This window comes from Pseudophryne corroboree, chromosome 1, assembly GCF_028390025.1.
Source record: "Pseudophryne corroboree isolate aPseCor3 chromosome 1, aPseCor3.hap2, whole genome shotgun sequence".
Classification (NCBI taxonomy): Eukaryota; Metazoa; Chordata; class Amphibia; order Anura; family Myobatrachidae; genus Pseudophryne; species Pseudophryne corroboree.
The window spans coordinates 336,590,226-336,604,015 of NC_086444.1; the positions used below are offsets into that span (position 1 = coordinate 336,590,226).

Here is a 13,790-nt window from a genome sequence, read left to right on the forward strand (position 1 = left end):
CTAAAAAAACGCCAACTCGTTCCTAGGCAGGCTACTCTTTGTATCACTGCTTTCCAGAATACGCACACAGCTGAAAACCTCTTACGGCAACTGAGGAAGATCATCGCAGAATGGCTTACCCCAATTGGACTCTCCTGGGGATTTGTGGCATCGGACAACGCCAGCAATATTGTGCGTGCATTACATCTGGGCAAATTCCAGCACGTCCCATGTTTTGCACATACCTTGAATTTGGTGATGCAGAATTATTTAAAAAACGACAGGGGCGTGCAAGAGATGCTGTCGGTGGCCAGAAGAATTGCGGGCCACTTTCGGCGTACAGGCACCGCATACAGAAGACTGGAGCACCACCAAAACCACCTGAACCTGCCCTGCCATCATCTGAAGCAAGAAGTGGTAACGAGGTGGAATTCAACCCTCTATATGCTTCAGAGGATGGAGGAGCAGCAAAAGGCCATTCAAGCCTATACATCTGCCCACGATATAGGCAAAGGAGGTGGAATGCACCTGTCTCAAGCGCAGTGGAGAATGATTTCAACGTTGTGCAAGGTTCTGCAACCTTTTGAACTTGCCACACGTGAAGTCAGTTCAGACACTGCCAGCCTGAGTCAGGTCATTCCCCTCATCAGGCTGTTGCAGAAGAAGCTGGAGACATTGAAGGAGGAGCTAAAACAGAGCGATTCCGCTAGGCATGTGGGACTTGTGGATGGAGCCCTTCATTCGCTTAACCAGGATTCACGGGTGGTCAATCTGTTGAAATCAGAGCACTACATTTTGGCCACCGTGCTCGATCCTAGATTTAAAACCTACGTTGTATCTCTCTTTCCGGCAGACACAAGTCTGCAGGGGTTCAAAGACCTGCTGGTGAGAAATTTGTCAAGTCAAGCGGAACGTGACCCGTCAACAGCTCCTCCTTCACATTCTCCCGCAACTGGGGGTGCGAGGAAAAGGCTACGAATTCTGAGCCCACCCGCTGGCGGTGATGCAGGGCAGTCTGGAGCGAGTGCTGACATCTGGTCCGGACTGAAGGACCTGCCAACGATTACTGACATGTCGTCTACTGTCACTGCATATGATTCTCTCACCATTGAAAGAATGGTGGAGGATTATATGAGTGACCGCATCCAAGTAGGCACGTCAGACAGTTCGTACGTATACTGGCAGGAAAAAGAGGCAATTTGGAGACCCTTGCAGAAACTGGCTTTATTCTACCTAAGTTGCCCTCCCTCCAGTGTGTACTCCGAAAGAGTGTTTAGTGCCGCCGCTCACCTTGTCAGCAATCGGCGTACGAGGTTACTTCCAGAAAATGTCGAGAAGATGATGTTCATTAAAATGAATTATAATCAATTCCTCCGTGGAGACATTCACCAGCAGCAATTGCCTCCAGAAAGTACACGGGGACCTGAGATGGTGGATTCCAGTGGGGACGAATTAATAATCTGTGAGGAGGGGGCTGTACACAGTGAAAGGGGTGATGAATCGGACGATGATGACGAGGTGGACATCTTGCCTCTGTAGAGCCAGTTTGTGCAAGGAGAGATTGATTGCTTCTTTATTGGTGGGGGCCAAAACCAACCAGTCATTTCAGTCACAGTCATGTAGCAGACCCTGTCGCTGAAACGATGGGTTCGTTAAAGTGTGCATGTCCTGTTTATACAACATAAGGGTGGGTTGGAGGGCCCAAGGACAATTCCATCTTGCACCTCTTTTTTCTTTCATTTTTCTTTGCATCATGTGCTGTTTGGGGAGTATTTTTTTGAAGGGCCATCCTGCGTGACACTGCAGTGCCACTCCTAGATGGGCCAGGTGTTTGTGTCGGCCATTTGGGTCGCTTATCTTAGTCACACAGCTACCTCATTGCGCCTCTTTTTTTCTTTGCGTCATGTGCTGTTTGGGGAGTATTTTTTTGAAGGGCCATCCTGCGTGACACTGCAGTGCCACTCCTAGATGGGCCAGGTGTTTGTGTCGGCCATTTGGGTCGCTTATCTTAGTCACACAGCTACCTCATTGCGCCTCTTTTTTTCTTTGCGTCATGTGCTGTTTGGGGAGTATTTTTTTGAAGGGCCATCCTGTCTGACACTGCAGTGCCACTTCTAGATGGGCCAGGTGTTTGTGTCGGCCACTTGGGTCTCTTAGCTTAGTCACACAGCTACCTTGGTGCAAATTTTAGGACTAAAAATAATATTGTGAGGTGTGAGGTGTTCAGAATAGACTGAAAATGAGTGGAAATTATGGTTATTGAGGTTAATAATACTATGGGATCAAAATGACCCCCAAATTCTATGATTTAAGCTGTTTTTTAGGTTTTTTTGAAAAAAACACCCCAATCCAAAACACAACCGAATCCGACAAAAAAATTTCGGTGAGGTTTTGCCAAAACGCGGTCGAACCCTAAAACACGGCCGCGGAACCGAACCCAAAACCAAAACACAAAACCCGAAAATTTCCGGTGCACATCACTAGTTTTAATATCTCTTCTCAGTATTTACTGACAGATGCTGTACTTACAGGGCCACATACAGATATTTTCACTTAATTAGTCATTAATTAATCTATTATTTTATCTGGTGGGAAGTGATGTCATCAACATTCAGGTGGAAAAAAGGCCCTAGGCTCAATCCCTCTCATATCACTTTTTACCTGATGACCTCCCCGGTTTATCATTGAAGTCAATGCTCATTGTAAGTATTGTGGCATTCTCCATTATAACCCTAGCTGCTGAATTGTTTATTTGAGTCTGTTTCACTTTAAAATGTTTGTATTTGTTTCTGTGTTTCTGAACTTATTGAAGGAATTCATGATACTGTTATTGTAAGAAAGTTATGATGCTATATTATATATTTTTTGATCCACTATTTGAGTTTAATATCATGGCCTTATTATATTAGTATTACAGTGCTATTCTGAGACTGGGTTTCATAAAACCACATACAGTATTGTTATCATTTTTATCAGTCTAGAATTGTGACCTAATTTACAGGCTGGCCTATTAAGGTGTATTTGTGAGTTTACCTTTATTCTGTTTTGAAACAAAAGCAGCCTCCAGATTACCAGATTTCCTCATTGTTATGTTTGTATAAATTATGTGTATTTGAAATCATTTGATTGTTCAGCTATATAACATTCTTCACCATGTATCACCCTTTTTAAAGTTATACCCCTGAAGAAGTTCATTTATATGGACGAAACGTGTTGGGTGTAAAGTGCCATTGTCAAAGTGCTAACTGAGTGCATCTTACTTCAAAATCACACCCATAAGGGTGCTGGCAGGAATCAGTACCATCTCCCTTATTTGCAACATTGGATTGCCTGACACCATTTTTTATGCTGTAACCAAATTTTAAAACCTGTATATAATTTTATCAAGAATACATTATTTTTGATATCAACTAATGACTGGTCATTGGACCCTTGTTTTTGGGTGCTTTGGTAATGAGATACAGTTTATATTTTCACAGTGTATAGGATGCATCAACCCCCATTATTGGGATACCAATAGGGACTCAAGCCGAATGAACCTGTTTTAATAACTCAGATCCATATCTCCCTCTGAGGTTACAAATGTCAATAGACAACCGCATACAACTGTATAAAGTACTAAAGGCAAAACCGGACCTGACTGAACTGTATACACATGTCCGGTCACATGTGCCAATCGCAGTTACTTCCACATTCCACACTGGATAGCAAGAATTCCAGGCAGCCCTTAAAATATATTATAATGGAATGCAATTGCTTCCACATTCCATGCCAGCCAAAGTAGCTCAGGAGGTATATATAGATACATTAAAGGCAATATTTAAAAATTGGGTATTCAATGAGCCACGTACGCACAGACACAAAAAGTATACAAAAGACTAAATATAGCCTTGATGTTCCTTCACTCTCATAGTTTATTTTGAATATTTAATGTGTCTCCCAGCATTTTAGGAAAAAATAAGTGTGATAAATTGCTGCAAGTGTACGTTTGTGACATTTTTTTATTCCTTGGATAGACCATTGATCTGATATGTAACATCCTAGTGTTCAAAGTGTGTCCATGAAAGGGATCCGGTCTCTAGGTTGACACTATCTAGGTCGTCCACTATTGGTCAACAGTAACTTGGCCGTCAGGGTTTCTAGGTCGACAGGGTCTCTAGGTCGGTATGTTCGACCTCTCCCCATCTGACTCTCCACATCTCTACAAAACTGCAAACGGGTTCTCAAGACCCATTTCTTCACCAAACCCAGCCAACTCTCCTCCTAACCATCTGGTCTATGCTCACTGTCTACCCCTTCTGTGTCACTCCAGTCTGTTAGCCCCTCACCTTTTAGATTGTAAGCTTGCAAAAGCAGGGACATCTTTCCTCATGTGCCTTTCCTTTTCTTACTTACACTATCTTATACTCCATACTCCCTTTGATGGCACCTAACCCTGGGTTTTTGTATACCTGTCCTATATTGTCTTGTACTGTAAGTGCAGTTTTCTTGTTTGCACATTTGATTATGTACTGTGTAATGGGTGCTGCAGATCCCTTGTGGCACCATATAAATAAAGGATAATAATAATAGGTCGACAGGTCAAAAGGTCGACATGAGTTTTTCATGATTTCTTTCTTTTTTTAACCTTTTCATACTTAACGATCCACGTGGACTACAATTGGAACAGTAACCTGTGCCGAGCAAAGTGAGGCACCTTGCCCAAAGCATGCAAGCAAAGCGAGCCATGCAAGGAGACACGGTGCACTAATTGGGGTTCCCGGTTACTCTACGAAGAAAACGACACCAAAAAAACAAAAACTCACGTTGACCTTTTGGCCTGTCGACCTAGCCCATGTCGACCTTAAGACCCTGTCAACCTAGTTACTGTCGACCAATAGTGGTCGACCTAGACACTGTCGACCTAGTTACTATCTACCTTCCATACCACACCCCTGTCACGATCCTAGGCACAGCAATTCCCCAGATACGCCAATCTGCGAATCCCTGCCACGTGACACCGCTACTGGATACCTGAGCGCATGCGTTAATTTCACACAATCACTGCCACCAGCCAAAGTACAAATGTTTAGGGTATGACCCAAGGCAAACTCATGGCTTTTACCTGCACCTAGAATTATTAATATTTTGGTAATGCCTCTTTCAGAGAGTTGGTTTGGATACACAAAAGAAACCAGATCTAAAATTAGATTATTTAATTCAAGTAAAACACTTCAAAGCTTATGTTACAGAAAAAATAAAAATTCAAGAATATAATGATAAAAACTCAAAGTCACAGCAGAAAAAGCTAATTTCAAGAAAATAAAAATAGGGAGATAAACCCACCGATCCTAGCACGCATGCAGAGTAGAACTTCGGATATATCGGGACATTACTGAGCCAGAGTGTTCTCCTGACCCACTTCTTTGATAATGCACGCTTTGCAGCCTGTGTTTCTCCTATTTAAAACTCAGGCTGCCCCTTCAGCCCCCCTCCCCCTGGAGAGTTAATTTTAACCTTTTCCAGATCAGAGTTAATTGTGTAAATTCAACTGTAACATGGGGTCTCTTGGTCATGTACACAGGGGCTGGAAAATTACTCTTCCCCTTCCTTTTGAAGCTGGGCAATCAGCTTTATCAATCATACTAAGACACTGTTATAGCTGGCTGAAGGAAGTTTTTAATCACCTTCCCTAGCCAGCATGTCTTTCTGGTCTCTCTGGTGATCCCCTGGGATCAGGAAACAACCTGTTGGGAGATACACAAGCCAGTTGAGAAAGCACATTTTAGGCCTGACCTGCGTTTACTTTAAGATCTCAGTTCTGATTCTGGGGTAAGTAAACTAGCTCTTGTCAAAGGAATTTCACACCTACGTAGCCAGTGTGTCTATGAGTTCTGTGGCTATAATGAAATGCCAGCAGATCAATCAAGCTTCTACCATTTTACATGCAAAGACAGTTATCACATACTGGTACATTAATACCTCAATTGGAATAATACAAATTTAAATCATGCCCATTTTGATATAGGGCCCTAATTTGCACACCTTAATTAGGTAGTGAGGTGCTACTCTGCTTGAGACTTAGTAAAGTGTACCGAGGGAAAAGGTAGCAGGTGCACTATCTCACACTAGCTCAACCTGTAGTAACCAGAGGCACTTAGCATATTCCTGGCCAGGGTATGAGACACCTTCACCCTAATTTAGCACCCTGCCCCACCCACCCCTCTGATTTTAAATAGTCCAACACTATAGCCTTTACATTTGGAATGAGCACACTGAGGTAAGACTCCTACATTTTGTTTAATATGGCAGTCCATAAAAGGGGGGGAATTCTCTGGGGTGCGGGGCTCCCTGTGCCTGCCGTGGCTGGGTGTCCCTGGGGCATCGCAATTTAACACTATTTCATCACTCCATGGCACTTATAGTTTGTTTTATATATAAATATAACACCTTCACATAATTTTCTTTTACTCCTCACATTATTCACACATGCAGCAACAGCTGCTCCTACCTCTTTAACCCTATATTTTTTATCACTCCTGCGATGCCCTGGGGTTGTCTGGCTGGGTGGCTCTGGGGTGTCCTGCCCCCCCAGACCTGAACCCCTATAGTTAGTGTTAGGGACTTACCCAATGAGAGGCTACCTTGATGCGGTGGGTAAGCTCATAGCCCTGGCCAGGAATATGCTAAGTGCCTCTGGTTACTACAGGTTGAGCTACTGTGAGATAGTGCACCTGCTACCTTTTCCCTCTGTACCATTTCGATATAGCCCAGATGCATTGGCATCACATCCATTGATACGTCGCTCGGATACCCTGGTATCATCTATATTGATATGACACTACTTATTAACAGGCCTATTCCTACTTGAAATAGCCTGGATCATGACACCTCCCCCTTTAAGATCAGCATGGGAGCAGTGGCACGTCAGTCCGAAGTCTCCTATGACCTTTTCACACATGATTTATATATACCACACATAGGCCATTTGTAGACATTGATCAATACAATATTATTTGGCGTTATGCACGTTCTGGCGTCAGAATGGCATCCAATCATGACACCCCATGAAAAATGCAATGTCCTGCAGTGTGTAATATATTCTGGTTCATAACTGACTCCTACTGTTGGGTTTAGGTGCTTTTGTATGGATTTAATCTGTTGTATCTGCAAAGAAAACAGCCTTCCAAACCTCCAAAATCACATCACTGCTAATATCCTGCTGCTACATCCTACAGGACGTATTCAGCACAATCGATAATTATGCAAAAAGCAACAGCACGTTATCAGATGATTAGAGTCATTAGCAATTCAGCTCTTTGTAATAGGCACTGGAATATTTATGATGAACCATGTGTGAGAGAGGGGACAGAACAAAACAACGCTATCATTCATCCTGTAATAACCATCCAATGTCACATCTAATACAAAGATAATCAACAAAGAGGAGGATGAGCTGCACAATGAAAATGAAACACATGGTATAAAACATTAGAAAGTTCAATCAAGGATCCAGAGTTTTACAATTTGTACATTTAAAAGAATTGTGAATAGGCAAAGTATGAAGCATGTGGCTTGCCAGATGACTGGAACAGCATAATGGGAGCTGTATTTTAACAACAGCTGGAAAGTTATATGTTGCATAGGTATACAAGGCTTACAATGGATTCTATCTTGGTATTGAGAGGAGAAGCACTGGTGATAAGACAGAAGGTGAATGTGCTATGGCTAACAGATTTTTTTTTAGATAGGACACTTATAATTTATCAAGCTGGAAATCATTAGTTATCAATCAGTGCTGTTCAGTCAATATTTAATGGTAAATTACTAATCACATTAACTGTAAACCAGCAAATGTTGGGAATATGAATGGTGTTAGTTTCACCTTGGATCATGCTGCCAGATATATTGAAATAAATTTTACTTCAACAGTGTAAGAGTGGAAATAGCTGATCAGCACAGTGGGCTTTATTCTGAGTTGCACTTAATACAGGCCTGGCAAAAGGGGGATACTGGAGGGAGACCTGTACCGGGTCCTGAGACCTCAGGTGGTCGCAGCCACCTAGTAGTCTGCAGAGTCCAACCAAACACCTGACCGCTGTTGCCTACTTGCTTGTGCTGCTGCAGTGAATACTGCAGGGAACAGGCATGAAGAGGCCAGCCCCAAGAGTCAGGGCAATAAAGTTTCTTTTTGTGTTTATGCAGCTGAGCACTGATGGAAAGAGGACCCAAGTGGAGGAGTAGCACAAGACAGAAAAATAAGTGTTTCAGTGAAATTATGGTCAGACTCCATATACACAACATAGAATAGGTAACTTCTCTGGCTGCACAGTCATGGCACGCCCATAGGTTGCTCTGTTTATGCCTGTCAGTTGCCACATAGTAATGCCCATTTTATCATTGGTTAGAGGCTACTAAAATGCATATGCCAGATTCTCAAATGTGGTACTCAAGGCACCCGAATGGTCCAGGTTTTAATTATAGCCATGCTTGACCCCAGGTGACTTATTTAACACCCCAGTCAATTTGATTTAATCATCTATGCTGAGCCATGGATATACATAAATCCTGGACCATTGGGGTGCCTTGAGGAACGTATTTGAGAGCCTATGATGTATTGAGGGAGGTAGCCCCATTCATACTTGTCCAGTCCTCGGGAGATCCGACTTTGTTAGACCAGTTTATCCAAAATTGGACAAGCGTGTACCCTCCACCAAACAAGCTATTCGCCTAATCCTGGTCACCCGTTGGGTCTCTTGATTTTTAATTATGCTCAAGAACTACGAGACCTGACCGCTGTCCAGCTGACCAATGTTGCAGTGTTTTCACTGCTGAAACTGGAGCTGGTGACTGATCTCCAGTCCCAGCAGCTCTGCACACTATCAGCTTGGTGGCAGTGCCAAATATGAAGGGATGCCTACACCATCCATGGATGTGTGCAGGACCTGGCAGAGGCAACGGGCATGTCGGTGGAGGATCCAGTGTCCATCAAACATTTCTGCAGAGTTTAGTATTTATTTATGAGTTTAATGTGTTTAGTTATGGTTAAAATCTGCATTATCAATAGTATGGCTGTTTTAGGGTTGGGTCTATAGGATATATTTTAGTGTTATTTAATCTGGCTACAGTATGTGTGGGTGGTTATCTTCTGAGGATTTTCTGCGAGGAAGTACGTGCTCCTTGTGTTATTGAACTGTTAATGCTTCATAAATTATCTGTCCTGTTTTGTCTTTTCCTATAGCTTCTCCTTCCTTTCCTTGTCTCCTGTTACTCTCCATTATCTCCTATTTTAATTTCTGGTTCTCCTTCCCATTTTTTCTTTTACCTATATTATTTTTGCACAGTAGATGCAGCACCAGCCTCCACAATTTTAATAGATATGCGGGCAGTGACCATTCATCTTGGGGCAATGGCCACCCTGTAATGAGGTCAGCATGTCTAGGTTGTGGGTCCCTCCTGTGATTAACTGTATAATCCTGATGTGGAGTGAAATTTTTGTATTACATCCTAGAGATGAGCGGGTTCGGTTCCTCTGAATCCGAACCCGCCCGAACTTCAGTTTTTTTTACACGGGTCCGAGCGACTCGGATCTTCCCGCCTTGCTCGGTTAACCCGAGCGCGCCCGAACGTCATCATCCCGCTGTCGGATTCTCGCGAGGCTCGGATTCTATCGCGAGACTCGGATTCTATATAAGGAGCCGCGCGTCGCCGCCATTTTCACACGTGCATTGAGATTCATAGGGAGAGGACGTGGCTGGCGTCCTCTCCGTTTAGAGAAGAGAGTGAGACAGTAGAGAGAGACACAGTAGTAGTAATTTTGGGGAGCATTATTAGGAGGAGTACTACTATACTACTACTACTTGCTGAAGTGATATAGATTAGATAGTGTGACTGTATTAATTATCTGACTTGTGGGGGAGACACTGACAGTGGGGAGCAGTTAGAGTCTGAGAGCAGGACTCAGGAGTACATATAACGTACAGTGCACACTTTTGCTGCCAGAGTCAGTGCCACACTGCCATTGTGACCACACTGACCACCAGACCAGTATAATATATTTTGTGATTGCTTAGGAGTACTACTTGCAAGTTGCTGATAGTGTGACCAGTGACCTGACCACCAGTTTAATAATCAATCACCACCAGTTTAATATATATATATATATATATATAGTCTTGGAAGATCCTGCACTCTCATCAAAAGTAATAACGACGGCGGGTGCTCCTAATGACCAGAGAGGCCACCAATATACCACAACAACCACCTAGGTGGAAGGTGCACTCACGCCCAGAAATTAGTCTCTGAAGTCACTTGTAAATTCAGTATATTTTTATTCGGGTTCACTGTTGATGCCGTATTTCATCGACGTTTCGGTCCTTATGCGGACCTTTATCAAGATTGGCACTTAAATCACCTATACAATCAGAAACAGTTACAATTAATATGTATAAGAACCCAGATTTATTCAACACCAACACCACCAGTGCCTCCCAGGCCCTGAAGACTGTCACAAAAACCAGAAAACGTATTAAAAAGCTGTTTTTTTATATATGTAAAAAAGAGATACTTGGAAATAATCCACGTGTGATGAAAGAGACACCTCCACCATTAGGACTATCTGTTTAGATAGGCAAATGATTACCTGGACGGCAAGCCAGATCACTCAGATGTGTGGAATGGCCTTCAAAGTTGGCAACATGCCTGATCACATAATGAAGTTAAAAAGCCTATAACGTAGGGGAAGCTGCAAGGCGTAGTCACCTATTAGATAAATAACAGAGTAACTACACCATAAGAAAATACACTAACAACGTCATTTTGGAAAAGATCATACCTAGTTACATGTAGAAATAGCTCATGGCAGCTTGTGGGCTCTGTACATGTGTCAGACACTCAGTCTGTAAGGAGGCACAACAGGAAAAAATAATCACCAACCGTAATCATGTGTCAGAAGGGAGCTGCAGGAGAACCATACTCACTGCTCAAGTGTCCAGAGCCAAATGGAAGCTGCATAAAGTTCAGCCTCAGCTGAGCACTATTTAAGGATCAACCACAGGAAGTGCCAATTAAGGAGATTAGTATAAACCCAGTCTCTCATTAACTGATCACCTCTCAGATAACTAACTCAGACCAACTGGGAAAAAAGTTACAGGGTTCACAGGACAGGCAGTGGCTATCGCTAACGCACGGCTACTTAAATGAGTGTATTTTAACGATTTGGAAGGGCAACTGCCGGAGACGCGTCTTTTGCGTTCCACCGACCGGAACACCATGCGTTCCATTCCGCGGAAGAGGCGCTGGCCGGAAGTCTCTGCGTTCCACTCGCGGAAAGAACCGTAATTAGGCTTATCCACTGGCTAATGTTTAAAGGAGGTGTACAACCTAGAGGGGGGTGTTCTCAGAGAATGAACACTCCCCCAGGTGGAATCATCAATGTACAGGTTCACTCATAGCTCACAGGGACTCGGAGGTATACCGGAGGTCTCCTCACGTATAATCCTGGATTAACCTATGTGTAGCCTGTCAATCACCACAGAAGAAAAAGAGTGCAAATGTAAATAATGATCCATAATATGAAATGTCAAAAATGTCAAAAATGACATAAGAGGGCACCAGATCAAATGACCACAACTCACCCTACGCATACAAACTAACATATATCTGATCAACAAAGGCAAATTGAATACTGATGTGAGTGTAATATCTTTATAGTAATACATTGGTATAATGTAGTAAAAGATTTTAAATAATAAAAGGGAATAGTGGGTGGTGTGGTCATTGAAATTGGTGGACCCTCGTGACTAGTATAGGACCTGGGAAGGCTCCGGGAAACAACAGAAAAATATATATAAAAAACATAAGCAAGGACGTATAAATAACTGTCCTTACTTTCTTAATCTATATACATAAAAAAAAAAATGAAAAAAATAAAACATAGAACATATAAAACACAAATCGAAACCCAGCCTGTATGTGCTGATTGTATCACAGTGCCCTATGTCCCTGAAACATACAAAGTGTGTTCCAAGGTATCCAATCAACTATGGCAAAATAAAATTCTAAAGAAAAATATTAAGGGGGTTGGCCTCATTGAGGCCCTTTGGTGACACTGTATTGAGTTTGTGTATCCAAAAGCTTTCCTTCTGTTTAAGTAACAAGGTGCGATCGCCTCCACTAACAGGTGGCGGCACCCAGTCAATCAGCTGACACTTCAGGGCAGATACTTGATGTCTAACTGACAAAAAGTGCCGTGCTACCGGTTTGTCAGAAAAGCCCACATTGAGGGCCGTGTGTATGGATGACCGATGGTTTGCCATCCTGTCGCGAAAGGGACGCGCGGTTAGTCCGACATAACATAACCCACATGGGCACTTTAGAAGGTAGACGACATGATCCAGTCGACAGTGGAGATGATATCTGATAAAGATTTTTTTCCCTGTGTGTGGGTGATACAAAAAAGGACCAGTGATCATAGATCTGCACGTTGTGCACCCCCCGCAGGAAAAACTGCCAGGTTTGGCTTGCATAAGCTGGATTTGAGATGTGTTCTGTTCAGGGAAAATCGTGGGTCTCATTAGTAATTGCTTTAGGTTGGCCCCTCGTTTGTATGCAACCATAGGAGCAGGTGTTTTAAGAAAAGGCAAACTGTTGTCGGTGGCTATTATTGGCCAATGTTTCCGTAGGGCCTTTCTGGTTGCACTTGTGGAACCATCATACTGAGTGGAACAAATCATCCGATTGTTACGAATGGGGTTTTTAACCTGTTGTCCATGAAAAATGCTGTTCGCTTTATTGAGACAGCGAGTAAGTACACTGCTAGTGTACCCTCGCTCCAGAAAGCGAGAAGTGATCTCGTTACATTGTTGATCTTTGAGTGCTGCGTTGGAATTGATCCTCATGGCTCTGAGGTACTGGGATATGGGCAATCCTTCTTTGAGGGCTGGGGGATGATGGCTGCTAGCATGCAAGGTCAAATTGCGGTCAGTGGGTTTACGGTACAACGAGGTGTCCAGTCGGTCACCATTTCTGGTGATACTGACATCCAGGAAAGTGATGTTAGTGGCCGATACTGTGTATGTGAACTTGATAGGATTATCCAAAGCATTCAATTGGTTCACCATGTCAAGAAACTCAGACTCGGTGCCCTCCCACAGCAAGAAGACGTCATCAATGTACCGTTTAAAGAAGGCAATCTTGTGCCCATACCTAGGTAACAGGTACGTATGTTCATAGTGCGCCATGAACAGATTAGCGTAGGCGGGGGCCAAATTCGACCACATCGCGGTTCCGGCGATTTGAAGAAAATAATCATTTTTATACATAAAGTGGTTGCACGTAAGAACCAATGAGGTCAGTTCCAACACAAACTCAGTGGGGTAATCTTTGCAGGGGCTGTTGGAAAGAAATTGACGTATAACATCCAAACCTAAGTGGTGTGGTATAACGGTATAAAGGGACCCCACATCCATAGTGGCCAGAAGAGTGCCTTCACTAAGATGGGTAAATGTCCGTAGATGTGTGAGGAAATCCCCAGTGTCCTTTAAATAGCTATCAGTTTTTAATACCAAAGGCTGTAGGATACTGTCAATAAAGACAGCAATTGGCTGTAACAGAGAGCCTTCCGCGGCAATAATGGGTCTGCCGGGAGGGTGAACTAATGTCTTATGAATTTTGGGCAGAGTGTATAGGATGGGACACCTGGGTGAATTGATGGTCAAATATTTTAATGTGTCTTCACTTATGTAGCCCTGCTCAAAACCTAACTTCAGAAATTGATCGATTTTAGATTTAATTTTAGGAACCGGATTGGTGGTTAATTTCTGATAGGTCAT

At 43.1% G+C, this 13,790-nt stretch overlaps 1 long non-coding RNA gene across 1 annotated transcript; it reads right to left on the reverse strand.

Moving 5' to 3' along the window:
- Positions 1 to 10,135: 10,135 nt before the first annotated feature.
- On the reverse strand, positions 10,136 to 11,423 carry LOC135064413 (uncharacterized). The gene is made up of 3 exons (XR_010250772.1): positions 10,793 to 11,423; positions 10,601 to 10,719; positions 10,136 to 10,372 (listed from the first exon to the last, which is right to left on the reverse strand). It is a non-coding gene; the product is annotated as an uncharacterized LOC135064413 (long non-coding RNA).
- Positions 11,424 to 13,790: the final 2,367 nt, after the last annotated feature.